The sequence below is a fragment of the Cryptomeria japonica genome, chromosome 5, assembly GCF_030272615.1.
Source record: "Cryptomeria japonica chromosome 5, Sugi_1.0, whole genome shotgun sequence".
NCBI lineage: Eukaryota > Viridiplantae > Streptophyta > Pinopsida > Cupressales > Cupressaceae > Cryptomeria > Cryptomeria japonica.
The window spans coordinates 757,539,615-757,566,861 of record NC_081409.1 but is presented as its reverse complement, the minus strand read 5'-3'; positions in this window follow the sequence as shown (position 1 = coordinate 757,566,861).

Below are 27,247 nucleotides of genomic sequence, written 5' to 3'. Positions count from 1 at the left end.
TTGCCGCCGCCGTTGCCCTAAGGCCGTTTGCGTCTGTAGCCGCCGCTGCCCTAAGGCCGTCTGCTGCTGCGAAGCCGTCTTCCCTAAGGTCGGGTGGTGATGCCGTCCAACCCCCTGTTCCCCCTGGTGCGACTGGTGAGACTGCTTTGCCTGGTGCTGTGAATGGGGGCTCTGCGGGGGTTTCCTCTAAGGATGGTGATACAGTGCATTTAGCGCCCTCTGCTGTTGATCGTGATGCCTGTGGCTATTACTGTGTGTAAACCTTTGGTTTTCAAGGTGTCTGCTGATACTGATACAGAGATCATCCACACTTCCTCGTTGTTTGAAGCTCATGGTCTGATTTGCAGGTTTCGGGGTTTTTGGCCAAGCCTTCCTCAACTGTACACTTGGATTTCCCAAAGCTGGGAACCGATAATAAAAGATTCAATTAACATTTTTCTTTCAGCCAAGGGTTTTTTCATTGCTAAGTTTGAATATGCAGAGGATAGATCGAAAATCTTAGGTATTAATCCTTTTAGTTGGGAGGACAAATTTGTTTTGATGGTTAAACCCTGGTTCTCAGGTTTTAACCCATCTATTGATTCATTTAATGAGATTCCTATTTGGGTTAGGCTCCCTAACCTTCCCTTTCATCTATGGACGGACTCTATGCTAGAGGAAGTGGGGGAGGCTTTAGGCGAATTCCTAATGATTGATAAGGATTCTTTCCAAATTTATCATTCTACTTATGCTCGGATTTTGGTTAACATTGATGTCTCTAAAGGGCTTCCAGTTGAGTTAGAGATTGAATCTTCCTTGGGATCTTGGGTCCAACCGCTCGACTTTGAAGGTATCCCCTTTAGATGTCGAAAGTGCTTCCAGACTGGACATGTTGCTGCATGGTGTAAAACAAAATAAAAAGAAAAAAAGATTTGCTATTTGGTGGAAGGGTGCATCCTCTGAACACTATTTTGTTAAAAAGAAAAGCTTCTCCCAGGTGGTGGCACAGGTTCCTCAGGCCGATGGTATTGCGCCTCTGGTTGTTGCCTCTGTTTCTGGTGTTGCCTTGCCTTAGGAATGTGTGGATGCTTGCGGTGGCATCCCAACTGATCGTTTGAAAAATATTGGATCTTCTTATTCGATGGATGACCCTCCCGCGTCCCAGATTGCTGCTGGATCTTTTGCTGTCCCTGCCTCTCTGGATGCTAGCTCTGTTCCTCCTGATGATGGGAGGTCCTCTATTCTGGACCCATCCTCTTGGCAAAAGGCTGCTGCTAGGGTTGAGGAGGGATGGATTACTGTTAAAAGTAAAAAATCTAAATTGTCCCAGTCCACTTTTGATATGGCCCTTCAATCCTACAAGGGTAGGACAAATTCTTGATCCTTCCTGGTTGGGTTAGGGCTGCTAGTTTTGCAGCCTGTTGGTTTTTGGTGGGGGTAATGATGTTCCCCTTCTTTTGATTGGTTGTGCCGAGTCTTTTTTGTGTTCTATTTCTTTGAGGGGACTTTCAAGTTTATCTTTCGGTTCGGGTTGCAGGTCCTTCTAAAACCTGTTTTGTATAGGGTTTCTGGTCCCTTAAAAACTTGTTTTTCCTTAATAAAAAACATATGATGATTTTCACATTTTAAATCTAGGTATGTATGATGCTATTCTAGGTATGAGTTGGTTGGAGAAAAACAATGCTTTCCTAGGTTGTGAAAACAAACAAGTTATGCTAAACTCTAACATGGGGACATGTCATATTTTACAAGGGGAGAAAAGACCTCTTCACATTAAAACCATTTTAACAATGCAAGTTAAGCGTAGTGCGAGGAAAATTTGTAAAATATTTTGTGCTATACTTTTTCAAACAGGTGATAAATTTAAAATAGATATTAATATTAAAACTGTGGTGCAAGAATTTAAAGACGATTTTCCTGAAGAATTAAATAGCTTACCTCCTAAATGATCTGTAGAACATGCAATTGATCTAGTTCTCGGGGCAGAACCTGTCTCCAAAGCTCCCTATCAACAGTCAATCCCTGAATTAACTGAACTAAAAATCCAATTAACACAACTACTTAAGGAAGGTAAGATAAGGCCAAGTGTCTCTTCATGGGGTGCACCAGTATTATTCGTTAAATAGAAAGATGGGACCATGAGGTTATGCAAAGATTGTAACGAACACGATATGGTCATTATGAATTTGTGGTAATGCCTTTTGGTCTAAATAACGCACCTACAACCTTTATGACCTTGATGCATGATATCTTCCGACCATTTCTAGATGTATTTATTATCATCTTTTTGGATGACATATTAATATACTAAAAAAATGAGCAAGACCATGAGCAACATTTGAGGATGGTACTAGAAACCTTACGAAAACATAAAATATATGCAAAATTAAGCAAGTGTAAATTCTTTAAATCAAAGGCATCTTATTTAGGTTATATAGTTTCAGAAAAAGGTATTTCAACAAATCCCGCTAAGCTTAAAGCAATTCAAGATTGACCTATATCCAAGGATGCTCACGAAGTAAGAAGTTTCCTAGGATTATCTGGGTTCTATTGTCAATTTGTTAAAAACTATTCAAAAATTGCTGCACCTTTAACCGACCTAACTAAGAAGGATCAAAATTATAAATGGATTAATGAATGTGATAAGGTTTTTGAAACATTAAAAACATTGCTAACAACTACACCTATTCTTTGCATCCCAAATTTCAGCAAACCTTTTGTTGTGATTACAGATGCATGTGGGACATGCATAGGCAGTGTTCTAATGCAGGATAACCAAGTTGTATGCTATGAATCAAGAAAATTATTATTTGCCGAAAGAAACTATCATATTCATGATCTTGAATTATTAAGGATTGTCCATGCCTTAAAGGTTTGGCAACACTATTTATTGGGAAACAAGTTTATTTTGAAAACAGACCATCGTAATCTTCAACACATATTTACTCAACCTCAACTTAACATAAGACAAAGAACGTGGATGAAACTCTTAACTAATGATTTCACTATCTAGTATGTTCCTGGAAAAGAGAATGTAGTGACAAATGCCTTAAGTCAAAAAATATTATATGTTAATGCTTTGACATTGGTAAGGAGCCAATTCGAACATGATATCAAATCCAAATTACTTTTCGATGACTATTTCCATCCAATTTATGAAGGCCTCCAAAATCAATCCCCTAATGTCCATTTGAAAGATCAATTATAACAATATTTACTAAGTAGCAATGGACTCTTCTATTACAAAAGAAGATTGTGTATTCCTAATATACTTGGCATTAAATCACAAATATTGAAATATTGTCATGATATACCTATAGGCGAACACCCTGAATTTCAAAAAACCTATCTTTCAATCAAGAAAAACTACTTTTGGCCTCAAATGAAGAGCGAGATCCGTACTTATGTGCAACAATGCTTAACTTGTCAAAAGGTAAAAGCGAAACGGTGTAAACCTCCTGGCCTCTTGTAACCCTTGTCTATTCTAGAGTGGAAATGGGTATCAATTAGTATGGATTTTATCACTGGATTACCTAGAACCCAAAAAGGTCATGATTCTATCTTTGTAGTAGTAGATCGATTAACCAAAATGGCACATTTTCTACCCATCAAGATAAAATATTATGCTTCTGACATTGACCACATATTAGTTAAAGAAATTGTTAGAAATTGTTAGATTGCATGGTTACACCCTTTCATAACTATAATAATGTTCATAATTACATTTATTTAATTATTTCTACGGGAAAAATATTATGCTTCTAACAGGGCATTGGTTTAATAGGGTATTGTAGTCAATCCCTTAACCGGGTGGTCCTTAATCGGATCTGTTCCTAACAGGACATTTTTGTAAAGCTTCTAACAAGGCTTGGCTCCTAACAAGGCAAACTTCAGAAGAGTTCAAAATACTTGTGGGTATTCATCCCCACCATGGTTTTTCCCATTTGGGTTTCCACGTTAAAAATCATTGTGTCAAGTGGTGAATGAGTTTGTGGATATGTTTTGATATGATTAATTGGTAAAGCCACTTAGATATGTTTAGATGACCAGAAGTGCTATGAAATGAGCTATTACTGATGTTAGTAAAGTGGTTTAATGTTTTGGTTAAATGGTATGTGAGTTTCAGATCTGTTACATTGTATCATTGATGTTTTGGTCAAACCTGTAAAGTTTGACTGTGCAGTTGCAATTTTAGATACAGTGTCTAAACCGGTTAGTTCAGTGATTGGTTTATGAGTTGGGATTAAGTTTGGTAAAAGTTTAGTTTTTTTTAATATCTACTGATTCATCCCCCCTCTCAGTAGTTGTCCGAATCCTTATTGTTTCATCATATTATCAATTGGTATCAGAGCAGTCTAGGTCCTCTTGTGTTTAAGCCTAATAGCTTGAGGAAAAGATCTAGGAGATCATGATGAAGAAAGAAGGTCCGAAGTTTAATAGGGAAAACCACAGAATCTAGAGTTAAGTCAATATCAAGAACATGTTGTTACTAAATATAACTTTCTTAGTGGGATTTTGTCAGATGATCAAAAGAAGTAGCAGCAGGAGAACAATCAAGCATTGGAGTCCACTATCAGTTCCTTGTCCGATTCAGAGTATGTTGATGTCCATGGATTGGAGACTGCATTTGAAGTATGGAAGAAACTAGAGGATATCTATAGCGGTGATGAGCATGTTAAGATTGCCAAAGAAGAGAGTCTAAGAGGTAAATTTGATGATATGCGGATGGCTGAAGGAGAGAACATTCAATAATATGGTTAGAGGATCAAGGAGATAGCCAGTGAGATCAAAAGTTCTGGTGGTACAATGGAGGACACCACAATGGTTAGCAAGGTGTTGAGAACCCTTCTACCGGTCTACGCTATCCGAGTTGCAGCCATTCAAGAACTCAAGTCTATTGATAAATCAAAGGTAACTCTTGATTCCATCATTGGTAAATTAACTGCATTTGAATTAAATGGTTTCGATGGAAGTGTTCAGAGATCAGAGTCTGCATTTAGAGCTTTTGTTTCAAACCCACTGGTAAGGAAAATAAGACAAGCTAGTTACAGTCACGAGTCTAGATCCAGCATAGAGGTTGACGATGAAGATAGTCTGATTGAGCTTGAAGCATTGTTGGCCAAGCGGTTACTCAGAGGTACCGGTAAGTACAAAGGTAAATTACCGTTGAAGTGTTTTGCATGTAACCGGATTGGACATATTGCTGCTAACTATCCAAATGGAGATAATGAGCAAAAACATGAGAAGTATAAGAAGTACAAAGGCAAAGGTAAAAGAGATTGTCTCATTGTAGTAGATGGAGGAATTACAAATGAGGAATATGAGGAAGATGCAAATGAGGACATTGTCTTTGTTTCCATTAAAGAAGAGACATCAGATCAAAAGGCATTAGTCTCTCGCATGGATAGTTCTGATGATTGGATTATAGACAGTGGTTGTTCACACCAGATGACCGGTGACCAAAGTAAGTTTCTTACTCTGAAGGAATTTGATGGAGGTGTTGTGAGATTTGGGAATGACTCACCCTGCATGGTAAAAGGAAAGGGAATCATCTCTCTTAATGGAAAGGGCAATGCAGATGATGTCTACTGGGGTGAAGGACTGAAACACAATCTTTTGATTGTTGCTCAACTTAATGACAAAGGTTATCCACTGGAATTCAAGAATGGGATGTGCAAAATCTATGGAAGCAAAGGTGAACTGATTGCAATCGACAAGCAGACAAAAGGTAACTTGTTTCATTTAAGTTCTAAAGTCAAAAATTGTTTAATTGCAAAAGTAGAAGATAGTTGGCTTTGGCATCGAAGATTCTGTCATGTAAATTTTGAGAACATTGTAAAAGTTAGTAAGTGCAAATCAGTAAGAGGTTTGCCTTAGTTGGACAAATCGGTGAATGCTATGTGTAATGAATGTCAATTAGGGAAGATGAAATCCTAAACTTTCTGTAGACGTATAAAAATGACCATATTCCTAAATGAATATTTTATGTTCATTTCAATATTTGATTAAATCCAATTTAATTAAACTATCCACATTCTTCTATTTTATTAAGTAAATTACTTAATTTATTTAGATAAAATTCACTATACCCATTTAATGAATAAATCATTTTATTCAATTAAATCCCCCCTATCCACTTTTAATTAAATTCAAATTTAATTAAATAGTTATCCTAAAATTGAATAAATCTAATTTATTTAAATTCTCCAAATTGCAACCAAATTGAATTAAATTACTTTATTTCAATTAAATCCTATTATCCCTCCATCCACTTGCAAAATCCTAAACCTATTTCTAATCGCTTCTAGACTCTTCTAAACGCTTCTAATTAGCCTAACCCATCATCCTAAACTTTGTCACATCCCTGAGCAAAGGGAAGTCACTTCTCAAACCTCAAAGTCTTTGATAATCATTAAAGGCTTCCAACCTTCAACCACTTAATTCCTCAAAGTCTTTGATAGCCATTTAAGGCTCCCAACCTTCAACCACTAAATCCCCCAAAGTCTTCAATAACCATTAATGGTTAACTCAAACCCTCTTACATGGTTAAATCATTTGTTTTAACTCAACCTTTATCCAACCCAAGGGTCTCATCAGGACTTTAATGCTTTGACCATGATTATCTCTTAATCATTTGCACAAAGGTTTATCCTTGGATTAACTCTTAATCCAGTGGGTAATCCTAATTTAGGCTTGACCCTTACCCTCTAGATAACCATGAGGTCTCCTCAGGCATTTAATGCCTCCAACCCCTTCTCTCAACCCAACCCTTTGTTGACATTTGTCACCATTTCATTGGTGCGAATTGTGCACATGGATCCCCAACTTTCAAACTCAACCCTTGATTGAATCTTTCAATCCTGACCATCCATTGTCCTGTTTTTGCTATAAATAGAGCTCTCATTCCTCCATTTTAAATCATCCTTCAAATTTGTAGTATCACACTTATGCTCAAATACATTCAAGCTTTCATATCATTTTTATGCTCATCATTTTAGCCTCTTTAAAATCAGGAATTAGTCTAAATATGCATGATTAGAATACTTTCTTTATCATTTAACTCAATCATAGACTAATATATCATGTTAGGATAGTATTTATACTAACCTTGTCATCTTGTAATCTAGTTTATTGCATTTCTAGAATCATGCATAGCTTAGGACGCATCTCATACTAAAATCTATCAAAGCATTCCTCGTTCTTGCATTTGCCATCCCTAAACCATTTTGCTCAGTGATCTGAGAGCAAAAACATTGGTTTGAGGGACATTGTGAGATAGAGAACCATGGGACCCACCTTGGGAAGCTGAGTAACACATCGTTACTCCATAGCTTGCATCAAGAAGTCCTGTGTGTGTGTGTGTGGACAAGTTATTTAGCAATATTTTCACATATTGAGTTTTATCAGCCCGCTTTTCCCGCATACATTTCTGGCGCCCACCGTGGGGCCCGACCCCAAATATTAAATCGGTTTTTGAAACTAACTACATTTGCAGGCATGCAGGAAAAATGAATTAGCGCGTTCAGTTCACTGTTTAGCGCATCCAGTAAATAGTGTAGCGCATCCGGTCCACTGTTCAGCGCGTGCAGTCCATCATCCAGCGAGTGCAGTCCATCTTTTAGCGCATCCAAACACTGATTTTCTTATAGGTCTCGACGCAAAAGAAAACCAGAGTAGCGCATTCAGCAAACATAGTAGCGCATTGGTGCTTAATTTTAGCGCATTGAGGGTATATTGTAGCGCATCTAAGACAGAAAGAAAAAATTGTAACTGAAAATGAAATTTTAGATTTGTGGAAGTCCACCAAATCAGCTAACATTTTTTTTTTTTCTCTGGTTTGCTTGCAGGATGCTAACCAAATTTGTTGCAGAAAGGAGCGTAATCTTAGAATTTTTAGATGGTTAAGATTTTCTTTAACTTAGTTAAGTTAGTTTAAAATTTTGAAACATCTTTTATTCTTAAAATTAACCTCACTTATTTCTTTTGGGCTATAAAACGAACTACTATCCAAAATCTTCTTGCTTTTATAGGAGAAAAACACTTCATTTTGGAAGCTATAAAAAGAACCAACAAATCTTTACTTTGGCAAAGGGATTTAAAAAGAATATCACCATCCTTTGGTGTCTAAAAGGATTCACTTTATTTTTGCAAAGTAAAAGAACCTCATTTTTATTTTATGCAAAACAAAGAGGGAAAGCTTTCCCCTACTGATTTTTATTTTGCTGACCAAAACATCGAATTTACTTTGTTGACCAAATTTCTTTTCATAGATCAGAAAATCATTGCCTTGAAAGGATAAAATAAACACCATGTTTTCGTGGAGCAACATCTCCATTTAGATTTTAGCAAATCACTGAATTGAAAAACTAAAAAAAAGAACCAACTTGATTGCTTTGTCTCGAAAGTGGAAGGAATATGCTCTCCCCTTAACTGGGTGATAAAAAATCCAGACCACTCTTACAGCTTTCTGTACTTCAAGCATTTACATCCTTTAGCAGGCCTGCCTTCCCGAGGAGTTGGAATCAACTCTTAAAGCCGTTTATGGCCGGTGTGAAGGGAACGACCTAAGTGGGGAACGACTTTGATGCCAAGAATTCCAACCCACTATAATCAAACGTGGAAAGTGACGAAAGTCCTTTTCAACGGTTGCGCGCAACGATTAGCCTTCCCCCAGTATCCTTGAGATACGTAAAGCCTTTGTTCTAAAGGTTGGGAAGTCTCCTGAGGGAGTTTATCACTGATGGCCAAACGGGAAGCCTGATTACGAACCATAGAAATAGAAACTTTGAACCGAGTCAGTAACCAGACATTTATAACATCATAGTGCAAGGGTGGGGAAGAATCCGCCTCCAAGATTACTGACCATATATCTCCCAAGATACCTACTGAACTGTGAAATGATTCACTTTGAGTTAATTTCTGGCAAAAGGCAAAAAAACGGGCGCCCTCTAGGGGGTGACATGGCTGTTTGAGCTGACGGAGTATCGAGACTAGTAAGCTATGATGTTATTTATGACCCTTGACTAAAGAGTCTATCTGAAGTGTATTATTTGTATCTAAACCTGTTAAAACATTGGGGATTTGAACACATCCTCGCAGAACACAGACTTTTTGTTAGATTAGGCAAAATGGTTGTACTTTTTATGCCGTGTTTGCATTTATTACTTCAGAAAATCATCCATCAAACTTGAAAAATTCACAGCAAAAATTCGAAATTCACAAAAATCAACCAAAAGAACAATCAGGGCAGTTTAGCGCATAAGGGCAACCTCTTAGCGCGTGGGGTACTTCTGTTAGCACATCAAAACATCAAGTTAGCGCGTCGGGTCCAAACAGTAGCGTTTTTAGCATAGGTCAAATCAGTGTTGAACCGTTTTAGCGCATCAGAAAAATAGTCTAGCGCGTGAAAGCAACAACTTAGCGCATGGAAACCAAAAATTAGCGCATAAAGTCCAACAGTTAGCGTGTGACGGACCTAGGATAGCGCATAGCTTTTTCAACAGCTAGAAAAATAATTTTAACAGTCCAAAAACTTTAGCGCGTGTCTGGGGGCAGCCTAGCGCGTGTGGTTATTATTTTAGCGCATATAGGAATTTCAGTAGCGCATGTAGATTCTGTTGTAGCGCGTGATCCAAAACAGAAAAAAACAGAGAGCAAAACCGGGAAAAATTTTGAAATTTTCAAAAACATTTTTTAAGGCTGTAGACACCCAAAATTGTCATGTCTAATTAAATAAATATTTTATTTATTTAATTATCTAAGCCTAATTCTTCTATTAATTAAATAAATCTTTATTTATTTAATTAATTCATTTATCCTCTTCTAGCCTTATTTCTCATTTAAATAAATACATTTATTTATTTAAATTATCATTTTCCTAATTAAATAAATATCTTATTTATTTAATTATCCCACTTCTTCTATTAATTAAATAAATCTTTATTTATTTAATTAATTCATTAGCCTTTTCTACCCATGACACATGTCATTCATCTCTTAATCTATACACTACCTACTCGTTTCATTATTTTATTATTTCTTTTACCTACCCTCTAATCATAGCCGACCTCCTTTTTACACCTCTCAATCTTATCCCTCCATTTCATATTATGTCTTCTATTTAAGGAGATGCCTTCTTCATTATCAAACCCTAATCGACAATCTGGAGGACTCGACTACACTACGATCCTACTTGCAACCACATTCCATTCTTTGTTGAGCTCTTGTGCACATAAAATCTGAGGACAAATATATATCAAGCAAGATCAATGGAGATAGGAAGAATGGAGATCAAAACCCTATTGGACATGTGATGGTATAATATTTGTGATTTCATTTGATTTGCATTGTCTTAGGTAATCTTCATATGTTATGGTGGATCTTTATTGATTGTTAGGCTAGGGTTTTGTGGTTGGATTCATTTAGCCTTTCAATATTGTTATTGTTGTTATCCATTTTCACCATACACAAAGGCCTTTTTCCATCAACATCATCTTTCATCAAAACAGAGTGACAAACAAACCATAAAAACTATTTCTTGCGTTAAATTTGTGTCAAAACAAACGTTGTCCAAATCCGAAACGAATCGCGCCATAAAGGATGTCTCTCCTATCATAATCCGGAAATTTCATCATCAATATCAACAGAATCCTTTACCATCTTACGGATTTTTATCTCAAAACACTTGTTTAAAACTTTCAAATTGTCAAAATCAAGTTTCCAGATCGGGAGGCTTTTATCCATATCATTTGACACTTTGTCGTGAAGGGGCATCTAAACCTTCACTTTGATAAAGTAAGATTTGAAATTTTCAAAAACAAGAATCAACTGAATCCAAACCAATCAAAGGAAACCATTGATTACTCATGCATGACTAATCCCTTTATTCTGAGAAGAAAGAACCTTTATCGTAACATCACGTTGAAGAAACAACAACCTAGTTTTTCCAAATTCATCAAGAGAAATAAGTTTTTATACATCAATCGTCAACTCTTCAAATCTCATCGGGTATTCCTTCATCACGTCAAACAGTATATCCAAAACAAATCTAGCGAATTTGACAAAGAGCCTTTGAAGACAAGAGCATACTGTCAAAAGTCTGCCTTTAATCAAACCATAAACCGCAGCAGAAAGATCAATCCAACATTCTTGCCCGATGACTGTATCACTTATAACACATCTCGACCAGAACCACCCACCCCCGAGCAACACATCGAAGAGGATTTTGTCCCCTTTGTCACCGAAAGTTTCTACTAAAATGCCTGTTACTGGCTCTCAAAAGAACCAACAAAGTGAGGTACACACAGAATCAAGTATGAATCGCAGACTGTCAAATCCTTTTGAAGTTCCACACTTGGAAGAACCTAAAATTACCGAAGCACTTCTTCAGGAATGTCAAGAAAACCCTTCATTCCAAAAGCTTGTAGAAAGGCTCATGGAAAAGGACAAAGAAAAATATCTGCTCATACTTACAAGTAAAGGCGTTAAACTTCCCGAAGATTTAGACTCAAACATCTTTAAAACTAGATCTCAACAATATGCATATCACGAACAACAAAGAGAAGAAGAAACGTAACTTTGAACAACACATACCTAAGCAACGCATTTCAGAACAACGCATACCAGAAATGCGTATACTCGAACTAGAAACACCAGAGCAACATATACCATTTACCACACCTTTTCAGCTGAGAACAACTACAAGGGAAGAACTTTTCCCTCGACAAGAAAGTATACCTTTAGCTGCCCTTACTCAACAAATGCAAATGTTGCAAAGGCAAATACAGGATATGCAACAAGGGACAACCGTGCGGTACTCTTTGAACGAAATCTGTCCTTATCCATTTGACAGAAGATTGAACATGGTGCCTTTTCCTCCAAACTCAGACGTTCCCAAATTTGATAAATATGATGGGAAAAGTGATCCCCGAGACCATGTTCGAGAATTTTGCACACTGAGCCTTGAATTTGCTCATAATGACACCTATTTGATGAGGTTATTCCCCAGAAGCTTGGGAGGGCAAACCATGGAATGGTTATCCAAAATTACACCGCCTGTTAGCTCATTTGATGAGTTAGTTAACAAATTTATAACCCACTATTCCTGCAACATCCAACATGCCATAACCATGCTAGATGTTTGCAACACCAAACAAAAGAACAACGAAACATTCATGGTATTCCTTCAACGCTGGCGACGCATGGTCTCTAGATATCCTCGAGATATTCCCGAAAAGGAGAAAATGGAAATCTTCATCGATAACTTGAATAGTGAAATGAGTTACAGACTAAAACTTCAATGCATTCCATCTTTTGCTAAATTGATTGAAAATGGCATTCAAGTAGAGGAAGCCTATGTAAAAACAGGGAACGCTCAAATTTTACAAGGAAGGAACAAACTCATCAAACTACAATAACCAGAACAACACCAACCTTGACAAATCTCGATTTTGGACTCGAAACAAAAACGAAGGCAACAATGAAACACATGATCTCAAATCTAAACAACCAATGCTTGCATTATCTGGAAATCCTCAAAACACGAAAAATCCTAAAAATGCTAATCCAAATGCTAACACATATGCACAAAACACCGATCAAGGACAACTCAACACAAACAACACCAACGATACTCAAAGCAAAAACATGAATCCAGGACCTAACAACAATTTACGCAACAACACGAACAATTTCCAAAAGCGTATCTTCACACCACTGGGACAATCATTAGAATCCGCATTCAGAGAACTTTTGGCAAACAAAATTCTTTCTTTGCCTCCAATCAACAACTATGAGCCCCCAATCAAACCACCTTGGTGGAATGATTCACACTATTGTGATTTCCATCGCAACAAAGGTCATAGAACAAACGAATGCATGAGATTGAAACACATAGTACAGGACATGATTGATTGAGGTGACTTAACGGTAGATGGTCTCAAAACAAATAGTGATCACGGAGCCTTCAAAAATCCTCTCCCAAATTACAACAAAGATGGAGCATCCACTTCAGATGATACACACGGAGCTCGTATCAACCATATCTACAACAACACCATCAATCACATATCAGCTGACGATCATCAAGTAAATGTCATCACCATCCGTGATCAGCATGATCATGAATCTGTCAATGTAACAACCCGAACTCAGAAATATGTCTTAAAAGGACATACTGCACCTACAACTACCACACCAAAAATCCAATATGACTTGGTCAGCCAACTACGTAAAACTCCAGCGTAGATATCTATACTAGAATTGCTGAAACTATCACCAAGGCACAAGGACATATTAGAACAAGCGCTATTGGAAACCAATGTACCTCAAAATTTGGATATGGATAGATTTCAAGCCATGGTCGCCCATATGACTGGACCGCATAACCTCACCTTCTCAGAACATGACGATGCTTCCCTAATCCATCCGCATAATACTCCTCTCCATATCGAAGTCATTGTTTGCAAACACCGAGTAAAAAGAGTCCTAATAGATGGAGGAGCTGACCTTAATATATGTACTTTAAAGCTTATCCGTGCATTAGGCTTCTCAGAAGAATCTATTGATCCCTGCAAGAAGATTACCATAAAAGCATATGATGATGAGGAAAGGTCCTCTATTAGGACGACCTTGGATACATGAAATGCAAGTAGTACCTTCCACATATCACCATTGTGTAAAATTTCCTTATGACGGACAAGAAGTCTCCATATCTGCTGATCCCAATCCATTTCAACATTGCAACGCAATGGGGGCAGCCCAGGACAGTTTGGTTCCTCATAATAGAGAAAAGCAGCGATCTTCAACATCAAATCCACAAGCAGCAAAATCTGACTCCTTATGGGGAGACTTCAAACAGAAAATGCACATCAAAGACCAAGGCATCGAAGAATACTCTTTGGAGCCTTTATGTTTGGCCAAATTGCCAACATCACCTAGATCTCATGGATTGCCTACTACATCAACACATCTGGTCACTCAGCCCATCACCAAATTTGATGGTACTTTCATCCAATTAGGCACTCTGGCACATGAATCAGAAGATAAGGATATTCTTAGCTGGTTATACAAAGATGAGACATAAGATAATAGAGCAGCCGCTCTGGACATTGTTCTACCTACACACCTATATGGGAAAGGATACTTAATCATGCAGCAAATGGGATATAACGGTAAAGGACCTATTGGGAAACGCCAGGAAGGAGTCACTGAACCTATAAATCTTCCTTCCCAACCCAATAGAAACAAAGTAGGATTGGGTTGTGAGCTCACCTTCCTATTAAAAAGGCCACCCCAGCTAACTACCAGACCTCAATGGAAGGTAAAGAAGAAGTACAAAGAAGAATCCTGGCAGGAAGCACTCTTTGAATCCGCAGAAACAGTCCGCAAGGCACGGGAACGTCAGAATCAGAAGTTACATCAGGGAAAGCTTCTAAGTCATAAGAAGGCCCTATCTGTAGTAGTAGCTCATATTCCAACACCAATGTCTCAAAAACAAATGAAATCATCTCCCGATACCGTTATTCCTCCCCGAGGAATAACGGTTTATGAACAAATCCAGAAAGTAGAAGACGGATCTGACACAGAATCAACAAAAACTATCAAAATGGTATTTATCATCAAAGATTTGTTTTCACCATACAACATACCAGTTTACAGCACAAATAAAATCTAGGATGATGCCTATGAAACAGATTCCAATGAATATGAATGGGGTACCTGCTCCAATGCTACTACAGATATCCCTAATGATACTGATTCTATATCTCTTTCTCAAAAAGAACATAACGCAGAAGATAGACCTCTTGAATTTGGACCGCAGAATATTTATGACGCCACGGAAAGCGAACAGAAACATTATGAGCAAGTCTATGTAGAAGATAATACCATCGAAGACCTTGACGAAATCCGAAACTTCTTTAAAACCAAGAGCAATCACGATGAAAACTCCATCCTAACAATCACAGTAGCCGAACTTGATCCACCTAATGATTCCTTACCACTTGTCTTTCCTGACCTCATCGACTGGGATGACCCTGAAACCCATGATATACAAATTTTCCCAAATGATGAATCTATTATCCATTACCTATGTACCGTAAATCCGGAAAAAGGCTCTACCAGTGAACAAAATAATGATGTCTACAAACCAGGGAGTGCCAAGTCTCTCAGTCGCAAAAATGAACCAAATAAAGGATCTGATGCTGAAATCCAGTCAATGGCAGCTCTAGATCACAAAAAAGTAAAAATAAAGGACGCATCTGAGGGTGAAAACCTTTTTAAGGCACCTAACGATGGGAGACTTGACACTCTTCCTGAGCACTTTCATGAGCGATCACCCATATTGATCGAGCCCACTCAAACAATCAACATTGGTACCACGGAAGCAGTCAGAAACCTACATCTGACAGAATCTCTGACAGAGGCAGAAAGACCAACATTCATCATTTTCTTTAAAGAACAGCAAATTAACTTTGCTTGGTCATATGCTGATATGCCTGGAGTGGATCCACACTTAATCATGCATTACTTGTCCATCTTTTCAGGAGTTAAGCCAGTCAAGCAAAAGCTACGAAAGATGAATCCACAGGTGGCACTCATGGTCAAAACTGAACTAAAGAAACTATTAGACGTTGGATTCATCCGACCCATTGACTATGCAGAATGGATTTCCAACATCGTTCCAGTATCAAAACTAGATGGTAGTATCAGAATATGCACTGACTTTAGGGACGTCAACAAAGCTTGTCCCAAAGATGACTTTCCTCTACCCAGTATCGACATCATTGTAGATCTCACAGCAGGTCACGCAATGCTCTCACTAATGGATGGTTTCTCAGGCTATAATCAAATCAAAATAGCTCCTGAAGATCAAGATAAAACCGCATTCACCTGTCCTTGGGGAACGTACTGTTGGAATGTTATGCCTTTTGGCTTAAAGAATGCAAGAGCCACCTATCAAAGAGCAATGACCACAATATTCCATGACATGATGCATACATTTATGGAAGACTATGTGGATGATTTACTAGCTAAATCCTTCACCAGAGCAGAACATCTTGGCATCCTAACAAAGATCTTTGATCGATTGGAGAAATTCCAAGTCAGGCTCAACCCTAAGAAGTGTGTCTTCGGGGTTACATCAGACAAGTTACTAGGCTACATTGTCTCAACTAAAGGTATTGAAGTAGATTCAGCAAAGGTACAAGCCATTATGGACATGCCACCACCGAAGAATATCAGCCAACTCAGATCTCTACAAGGACGACTTCAATCAATCAGGCGATTCATCGCTCAGCTAGCAGATAAAAGTCTACCATTTAACCATTTACTACACAAAAATGTACCCTTCAAATGGGAGGCCAAGTGTGTAGAATCTTTTTACCAAATCAAACAGTACCCGATGAATCCACCAGTTCTGGTACCACCAATCGCAGGAAAGCCTCTTATCCTGTATATCTCAACAACAAATATATCGCTGGGGGCACTATTGGCACAAGAAGATCAACAAGGGAAGGAACGCGCCATATATTATATCAGTAGGACATTGAATGGCTATGAACTCAATTATACATTCATTGAAAAAGCTTGCCTAACAGTGGTCTTTGCATCTTAGAAGTTTCGACATTATATGCTAGCACACACCATCAAGCTAGTCGCAAAAATTGATCCTCTCAAATATCTACTCAGCAAGGCAGCTCTTACAGGCCGATTGGCTAAATGGGTCATGATTCTCAGTGAATTTGACATTCAGTACACAGAAAGACGAGCAATCAAAGGACAAGCAATCGCAGATCAGTTGGCTGAAGCACCACTACCAGGAAAACACACCATGGAGATTGAATTTCCAGACATGGACGTTCTTGCTCTTTCTACTAGACAATGAACCCTATACTTTGATGGATCCTATACACAACATGGTTCGGGTGCCGACATTCTATTCATCACTCCTGAAGGACACACTATACCGAGATCATATAGGCTTATGTTTCCATGCACAAATAATGTGGCTGAATATGAGGCATTGGTTATAGGCATCAAAATGGTCGTAGAATGGAAAATCACAGAGTTAAAGGTCTATGGAGACTCACAACTAGTCATCCATCAAATCAACAACAACTATCAGACAAAGGATGACAAGCTACTACCCTACAAGCGAATGGTGGATGACTTCAAACAGTATTTTGTGCACATCACCTTCGAGCAAATACCAAGATTTAACAACAAAGCAGCCGATGCAATGGCTACTATCGCTTCACTCCTACAAATTCCAGAGCAACAGAGTCGTTATGAGTTCCTGGTAGAGCAAATGTTCTCCCCCGCCTATGACCACTCTGAATCCCAGGTTATCTATGCCTTGACTGGTTCAGATTCTCCGTTATATGGACCAATATACGACTACCTCAAGCACAATATCTTACCAATTGACCAATCCCGTAACCAAAAACGTAACTTTATCCAACAAGCTGCCCGTTACACCCTTACCGCTGATACTTTATATCGTCGAGGTTTAGATGGTACTCTTCTTCGTTGCCTTGATCGTAATGATTCCGATTCTGCTTTACACGAGCTTCACGAAGGTATTTGTGGCACACATTCAAGTGGCACTACTCTTGCTAAAAAGATTCTACAGATGGGATACTACTGGCCTACAATGGAAAAAGACTCATATCACTTCGCCAAGAAATGTCCTAAATGCCAGATTCATGGTAATCTGATACATGCACCAGCACAGGAACTGCAGCCATTTACAACATCCTGGCCCTTTTATCAGTGGGGACTGGACTTAGTTGGTAAAATTCATCCTTCATCTTCAAATGGACACAAGTTCATTATAACAGCAACATAATACTTTACCAAATGGATAGAAGCCGTTCCCATGACCATAGTGACTGGGAAACAAATTGCCTCTTTTATCCTCAATTATCTGATATGCAGATATGGTATTCCAAGTTCAATCATCACAGATAATGGGCTGCCTTTCAAGAATCAAGATGTCCAAGAACTATGTGAAAAATTCAAAATCCAACATAGGTTCTCTACACCATACTACCCACAGGGCAATGGTCAAGAAGAAACATCTAACAAGACAATCCTGAAAATCCTCAAGAAAACAGTAAATGATGCCGGCAAAGATTGGCACGTACAACTCAATCCAGCACTTTGGGCATACAGAACCAACATCCACACACCTACAGGAGCAACACCATACTCATTGGTATATGGATCATAAGCCATTTTGCCCCTGGAAGTAGAAATCCCATCTCTCAGAGTCTCTTTGAAAGGTTTAACCCCAGATGAAGAGTATCGAGTTAACCGACTGCAAGAACTTGAACTCTTAGATGAAAGACGTCAACATGCTTACACTCATCTGAAAGCATATCAACAACGCATGTGCAGGAGCTACAATCACAAGGTCATTCCCAGAAACTTCAAAGTTGGTGATCTAGTCCTAAAAAAAAATCCAAGAAATCAGCAAGATCGAGAAAAGAAAGGGAAATTTGAACCTAACTGGTTGGGTCCCTATGTTATCATATCTATCTATGGATCAGGTGCCTATCAGCTAACAAATTCAGAAGGTGATATGCTCGACGAACCAACTAACAACATCCATCTGAAGAAATACTACACTTAAGTAGCCTAATACATGGAAAAAGCCAAAATAAGCCAAAAAATAAAAAAATCCAGAAAAAGTAAAAACAAAAAGTACAATAAAAACAAATGGTGAAAACCTAGTAAACAGGCTCTCTTGTGAAAGAATGGCTCCTCTATTTTATATCCATACCATTTTATCCATACAAACACTATCGGCCATCGCCCGACACTTAACACATATCCATTCAGGACATACTTAGCGTAGTCACTATCCTGGTTTATCGATATATATCTTCTTACCACTAATCCACCATGGCTTGAAAATCACTGTACATATTCACATCAAGAGGGATACTCAGCTAGGGGCATGTAAATCATCTCAATATTGCAAACATTCAAGACATCAAGACTACTTGCAAAACTCAACAGTATGACATCCAACAAACCAAAACTACGCTTCATCGCAAAACCAAACAAAACAATTCACAAAAATACCAAGGATGGATGATTTTCTGAAGTACTGGATGTTGCATTATCGCATAAAATCTTAACTAGTTTTGCATTTTGAAATTTTTGAATTATTGGATCCTCTTCCTTGTCTCACTAAATGCTTCACAGCTAGAGATCATGAGGAACTTCCAATATTTTCTTAGCCTTCTGTCTGGGAGGCAATCACTTGTACTGTGTGAATACTTGCCTTGAGACGTGATACGTCGAATATCACTGAAGGCCTGATTCCACTTCACGCATACAAATGATCTAATCTTGTCTGTTTACGCAATACACACTTAGGTCGTCCTGGTTCAATTATACCTTGACGCTTGTGCTATCTTGCAAAATCAAATATCATGTAAATTTTTCTCAGGTCATCATGGTTCAATTATACCATTATGCTTGTATAAATTTTCAACATATCCTAAACAAATCAATGCTCCATGATGATATCTACAGAGAAAGCAAACAAATGGCTATATCGGATGGCAAATGCAAAATGAGGATGCTCCAAAAACAATTAGTTGCATATCATTTTTCAACTAGTTGTATATCATTTTACATTAATTGCATATCATTTTTCAATTAGTTGTATATCATTTTACAATTAGTTGCATATCATTTAACATGTTTGTAATTAAGATACATTTAGCAGCATATCAAATCATACATCTCATTTTTCAGATACATCTCAATAGATCTCATAGCATATAAAAGCATACATCCTGCATCATACATTACATCATATATTTAAACATTGCATCATCATAAAGTAACGAAATAACCCACATAACATGCATCCATATAAACACATCACATGATCAAAGCAAATGGCGCCGAATATATATATATATATATATCTCAAAATGATCCAAATGTACAAAATGTGTCAACACTGTGTCCAGTACAAAGAATAACAATGATAAAAATACAACGGAGACCATGTCTCTCAAGTATGACTATCCCCTGACGGAGATGGTCTATCTCCATATGCACCCGCCCCTGGATCTCTAGGAGGGTCCTGTCTCGGTGGCCCCGTAACACCTCGGCTCTCAGATCGCGACCTAGTATCTCGAGATCGACTAGATCTCGACTGTGCAAAACTCTGAACTTGACGATCCCTGGGTACTGCAGCCTCATAGTGCCGCCTATAATACTCCGCCTCCTGAGCTCTCAGCGCCAGCTCTCTCAGGGTGTCTCTCATCGGACCACTCGTCGCTGCTCTCTACATGCTAGACACCACCTCCTTCGCTTGTCCCCTCCGCTCTATCTCGGTATCTCGCTTAGTGGTCAACTGAGAAATTTGTCGCTGATAGGTCAAAATCTGTGCCTGCAGCTGCTGAACAGTCACCTGTAGAGTCCGGATCTGTGCATCCTCCATATGACCAGGGATCTGAACCCGTAGTGGTACCTGTGCAGGAGGAACCCCTCCCACTTGGCCTGTCCTCGGTGCTGGAGGTGGGAGCACATCTGTCCTCCTCCTCTGCGCTGGTCGCCTAGGCTCATCATCACCCCCCATCGCAGCTAGCACCTCCCCCACTCTCCCCTCTCCACCGGCTCCGATAGCCAATCCACCTCTCCCCCTGTCGCACCGCTCTCTCCACACCTCTATCTCCTCTCCTCCCTCTATCCCCGTGCCTCCCTCTGGCTCCTCTCCCTCGTCCTCCTCCTCCATCATCCCCATTATCTCCATCGTCTCCCCCGTCTCCCTCCTCCTCATCTGAATCAAAGGCTGGCCTCATCTCCTCAGGATCAGATATCCTGGCCACCGCCCGCGCAACAAACAATCGGGCAAACTCATCCGTCATGCCTGCATCTTGAATCTCAGGGGCATAATCCCATATCTGCCTAGCCAACCCCACAAACTCCTCCACCGCCACTCCACTATCAATGGTCGGCCCCCAGTCAGCCACATCTTGCCTCCGCTGTGCATAAAGGCAAGCTCCCTGCAGTATACCCTGCTGGTGCCCAAACTGCCTCAAAACTCGGGTCACCACGAACCTCTCTATAACGAACGGGGTCCTCCCGATCAGGTATCTAGTCATGAATACAAAGGGCATCTCTATCCCATCCTCTGCCCACACCTCACATCCTGTATACGGTTGCCAGGTGACCGTATCTATGTCATCCAACACTCTCTTCCAATGCTCTAGTTTGCCCAGCTTACGCTGGACAACTAGACCCCTGTATCCATAGGCATATGCACATCCTACGGGCCTGTCCCTGTCTGCTAGTGGCCTCACTGCTGGAATGTGCTCCCAACACCATACCTGTAATAATGTCACGCCAGCTGACAAACTGCCGTAACCAAGGTATACTACCTCATGTAGGCCCCTGTATAGATGGGCCAGCATAGCTGACCCCCATGAAAACCTCCGGCCCTGTGTGACCATCTCCTCCAACACCGGCCCCCATCCAACCGAAAATCCCTTTGACCTGCGATCAGGACAAAGGAATCCACCAATGAACCCTGCTAGTACGGACGACAGTGGTGCGTAATCCAGGTCTAGAAACTCCTACCATGGAATCTCATAGCCACAGACTGTATCATCCTGGAAAATGCGGCGCAATGCCTCTGTCCCACCCTCCTCCGACTGCTCGTATGGTAGTAGTGCCCCTACTACAGGGATGCGCAAGATCCTGTAACAGTCCTCTTGTGTGATTGTCATCTCTCTAGTGGCAAAATGGAAGGTGTTCGTATCACTGTGCCACCTCTCCGCAAGTGCTGTCAATAGCCCTCGGTTCACAGTGAACCGAGGCATATCCAAGAGGGAAGTCAAACCACATCTCTCGATGATATCGAGATCGGCCTGCGACAACCGCGGTATCAATGTCCACGGTCTGGGAAATCTCTCCCACGATTGAACCACGCCCAATCGCTCCTGACAACAAGCAAAACAAATCCAATATCAGTTTCCACATCAAAACAAAGATATCAAAATCAAACTTACATCAACAACATGAAACAATTTGCTCATCTATATCAAAGTTCAAAATCCTATCATTTCATATCAACTTGTAAAACAACTCAAGTTCTCAAAAACCATATCAAAACTTGTAACACAACTCAAGTCTCCACAATCACATAAACTTGTAAAACAACTCAAGTTTCCCACCCATATCAGCTTGTAACACAACTCAAGTTTCCAACCCATATCGACTTGTAACACAAATCAAACTTCACACATTGAACTTGAAACAGACCACGCAAACAAATCATATTTTGATCAAAACATCACATTGATATCTATACATAACTTGAAAAAAAAAAATCGGAAATCAAAACAAGTTATACCAACACTCATATTGGACAAATCCATAAAATCATGACAGACAAAGAAAACAAATTTACATTTTGGCTCATCTCGCAAAATTTTTCCAGATGCGCTAAAACAGACTCGCTGCGCTAAAACTCCCCCACGCGCTAGGCTATTTTTCCTACGCGCTAATCTATTTACCCTATGCGCTAGACTGACTCTACGCGCTAACTCTTTCCCCCCATGCGCCACCTAACCTACCCTATGCGCTAGACTGAATCTACGCGCTAATCTACACCTCCTAGGCGCTACCCGTTTGACCCTATGCGCTAGGTTAACCCTACGCGCTAATCCCCTTGCCTATGCGAACCCCTGCTACTCTTATGCGCTAGGTCTACCCTACGCGTTAACCTGTTGACCGGATGCGCTACTCGACGGTTGCCATGCACTATTCTACATATATGCGCTAACCTATTTGTTTTATGCGCTATCCTATCTGTTTCGGACGCGACCCCTAATATTCGACTAGATGCACTACTTTAAACTTCGTATGCGCTAATCTATGCCCTAGACGCACTAAACCATTAAACCCGAACTTTGAAAATCAGAAAACGACTAAAAACGACCAAATGAAAAGTCAAAAAAGGGTAAAAAACGTTGACTTACTGGTGGTCCATACGCCGCAGGTCTCCGGTACCTCCGAACGCGCTCGAAACGGTGTCTATGATAAGGAATAGACATTTTCTCTGCAGACCAAATTCTCTTTCTCCAAAGTCAACAAAGCACAAATGAATCTAATTCAAGCCCTTTTCCCCTTTTATAGGAGGAAAATGAAATTAGGGTTAGCCGAATGGACCTGTACTATGGTTGCGGTTTCCCCTATACCATAACATTTGTTACTTATCGGGAGATGAATCAATTTCCTCACATTTCACATGCACGAAATCATACACATCATACACAACTCATCAAAATTAAATAAAAAATTTTCAAAATATTGATTCATCTCCCGAGGGGGCATCACCATCAAATATTGAGTCTGGGGCATCACACATCAAATCAAATCTGGGGCAGGATTGACAAATTAAAAGAGTGACACAAAAATTGCATTTGATCATAAATCATGATAAAACATCATTTTCTTTGAAATAACATGTGCACACACGTCACTTCAAAGAGGGGCAAAATGTAGACATATAAAAATGACCATATTCCTAAATGAATATTTTATGTTCATTTCTCTATTTGATTAAATCCAATTTAATTAGATTATCCACATTCTTCTATTTTATTAAGTAGATTACTTAATTTATTTAGATAAAATTCACTATACCCATTTAATGAATAAATCATTTTATTCAATTAAATCCCCCCTATCCACTTTTAATTAAATTCAAATTTAATTAAATAGTTATCCTAAAATTGAATAAATCTAATTTATTTAAATTCTCCAAATTGCAACCAAATTGAATTAAATTACTTTATTTTAATTAAATCCTATTATCCCTCCATCCACTTGCAAAATCCTAAACCTATTTCTAATCCCTTCTAGACTCTTCTAAACGCTTCTAAATAGCCTAACCCATCATCCTAAACTTTGTCACATCCCTAAGCAAAGGGAAGTCACTTCTCAAACCTCAAAGTCTTTGATAACCATTAAAGGCTTCCAACCTTCAACCACTTAATTCCTCAAAGTCTTTGATAGCCATTTAAGGCTTCCAACCTTCAACCACTAAATCCCCCAAAGTCTTCAATAACCATTAATGGTTAACTCAAACCCTCTTACATGGTTAAATCATTTGTTTTAACTCAACCTTTATCCAACCCAAGGGTCTCATCAGGACTTTAATGCTTTGACCATGATTATCTCTTAATCATTTGCACAAAGGTTTATCCTTGGATTAACTCTTAATCCAATGGGTAATCCTAATTTAGGCTTGACCCTTACCCTCTAGATAACCATGAGGTCTCCTCAGGCATTTAATGCTTCCAACCCCTTCTCTCAACCCAACCCTATGTTGACATTTGTCACCATTTCATTGGTGCAAATTGTGCACATGGATCCCCAACTTTCAAACTCAACCCTTGATTGAATCTTTCAATCCTGACCATCCATTGCCCTGTTTTTGCTATAAATAGAGATCTCATTCCTTCATTTTAAATCATCCTTCAAATTTGTAGTATCACACTTATGCTCAAATACATTCAAGCTTTCATATCATTTTTATGCTCATCATTTTAGCCTCTTTAAAATCAGGAATTAGTCTAAATATGCATGTTTAGAATACTTTCTTTATCATTTAACTCAATCATAGACTAATATATCATGTTAGGATAGTATTTATACTAACCTTGTCATCTTGTAATCTAGTTTATTGCATTTCTAGAATCATGCATAGCTTAGGACGTATCTCATACTAAAATCTATCAAAGCATCCCTCGTTCTTGCATTTGCCATCCCTAAACCATTTTTCTCAGTGATCTGAGAGCAAAAACATTGGTTTGAGGGACATTGTGAGATAGAGAACCATGGGACCCACCTTGGGAAATTGAGTAACACATCGTTACTCCATAGCTTGCATCAAGAAGTCCTGTGTGTGCGTGTGGACAAGTTATTTAGCAATATTTTCACATATTGAGTTTTATCAGCCCGCTTTTCCCGCATACACTTTCAAGAGCAAATATTTCTCAGTAGAAGATTTGCTAGATTTGGTTCATACCAACCTTTGTGGACCAATAAGGACTAGGAGTATTCAAGGTGATCGGTATTTCATGATTTTTACTCATGATTGCTCAAGAATGATGTGGGTCACATTCTTGAAGGACAAAACATAAGCCTTTAGCAATTTTAGGGCATTCATAATCTTAGTTGAAAAAGAAAGTGGAAGAAAGCTTAAGTGCTTAAGAACTGATCAAGGTGGCGAATTTACTTCAGAGGAATTCACTAGATACTATGAAGACAATGGAATTAAGAGGCAACTTTCTGCACCTAGGACACCACAACAGAATGGTACTGCAGAAAGGAACAACTGGTCAGTTGTTGAAGCTGCTAGGACTATGCTAATACAAGGAGGTGTAGCTAAGACATTCTAGAGAGAAGATGTCAGCACAACTGTCTACACAATGAACTATACTAGTTAAAAGAGGTAAAGATAAAACTCCTTATGAATACTGGTATGGTAGATCACCTAATGTCAGTTACTTCAAGATTTTTGGTAGTAGATGTTTTATCAAGAGAGGTGACTATGTTGGTAAGTTTGATGCTAAGAGTGATGAAGGCATATTTCTTGGCTACTCCACCAAGAGAAAAGCCTACAAATGTTACAATAACCGAACAAAGAAGATCATTGAAAGTGCTAATGTCCGAGTGGATGAGTTTCCTAAAGATTCCGGAGAAATCGATAAGGAGGAGGAAGATGAACCTTACATTCTCGTTTTGGAACTAGAACCGGTGAAGTCAGAAGTTGGTGAAATGAATACTACAACACCAGTTCAACCTGAACAGGTAGATTTTGTAGAAGATGAAGAAAGTGAAGAAGAAGAAGAACCTAAAGACCATGATCATTTTATTCCAAGGTATGTTAGACTCAATCATAATCCTGATCAAATTATTGGAGATAAAGATGCTGGCGTGTTAACCAGAAAAAGAATAAGAGAGAATTCTTGTATGATCTTCACTATTGAGCCTAGAACAACAAAGAAAGTTTTTGGAGATGATCACTGGATCAAGGCTATGGAAGAAGAACTTGACCAAATTGAGAAGAAAAATACATGGACACTAGTACCCAGACCAGAGAACAAGGATGTAATAGGTACTAAACGGGTATTCAAGAATAAACTGAATGAAGATGGAGTAGTGGTCAGAAATAAAGCTAGACTGGTATGCAAAGGTTATGTACAAGAAGAAGGTGAAGACTATGGTGAGACATTTGCACTAGTTGCAAGATTGGAAGGAGTTATGACTCTACTTGCATTTGCAACATACAGAGGAATCAAATTATATCCGATGGATGTGAAGTCAACATTTCTAAATGGAATATTGGAAGAGGAAGTTTACATTGAACAACTAGATGGTTATGCTTTGACTGAAGCAAAGGATATGGTGTGCAAACTACACAAGGCACTTATGGTTTAAAGCAAGCATTTAGGGCATGGTATGAAAGATTACATTCTCACTTAGTGAAGATTGGTTTTCAAAGAACCAGTGAAGACAACAATATATATCTCAAGACTGAAGGAGATGAGATACTGGTTAGTGAGGTATTTGTTGATGATATCATTTTTGGAGGAAATGATGATATGTGCCCAGATTTTGCTGATGAGATCACGAATGAGTTTGAGATGTCACTGGTAGGTGAAATAAAATTATTCATAGGTCTGCAAATTCAATATATTAAGGATGGTATTTTCATCACACAGTCCAAGTATGTGAAGGAAGTATTGAAGACTTTTGGTATGGGAGACTGTAAACCAGTTGAAACACCAATGGTTATAGGCAGTAAATTGTCTAAGGAGGATGATTCTGCATCAGTGGAGGAATAGGAGTACAAGTCAATGATAGGTAAACTACATTATGTTGTCCACAATAGACCAGACATTGCTCATGTAGTAGGATTAGTTTCTAGATTTCAGAAAAGCCTGAAGGAGACACACATGGTAGCGATTGAAAGAATTTTTAGATATCTGAAAGGCACAATTGATTATGGATTATGGTATCCATATGTAGATAACTTTGATTTCAATGTCTATACAGATGCAGACTGGGCAAGAAATGTTGATGACAGGAAGAGTACAACCGGAGGAGCTTTCTTTCTTGGAGGAAGGCTAGTGTATTGGAGCAACAAGAAACACAGTTGTATATCACAGTCAATTGCAGAAGCTGAATATGTTGTAGCGTATATGAATTGTACCCAAGCAATCTGGAT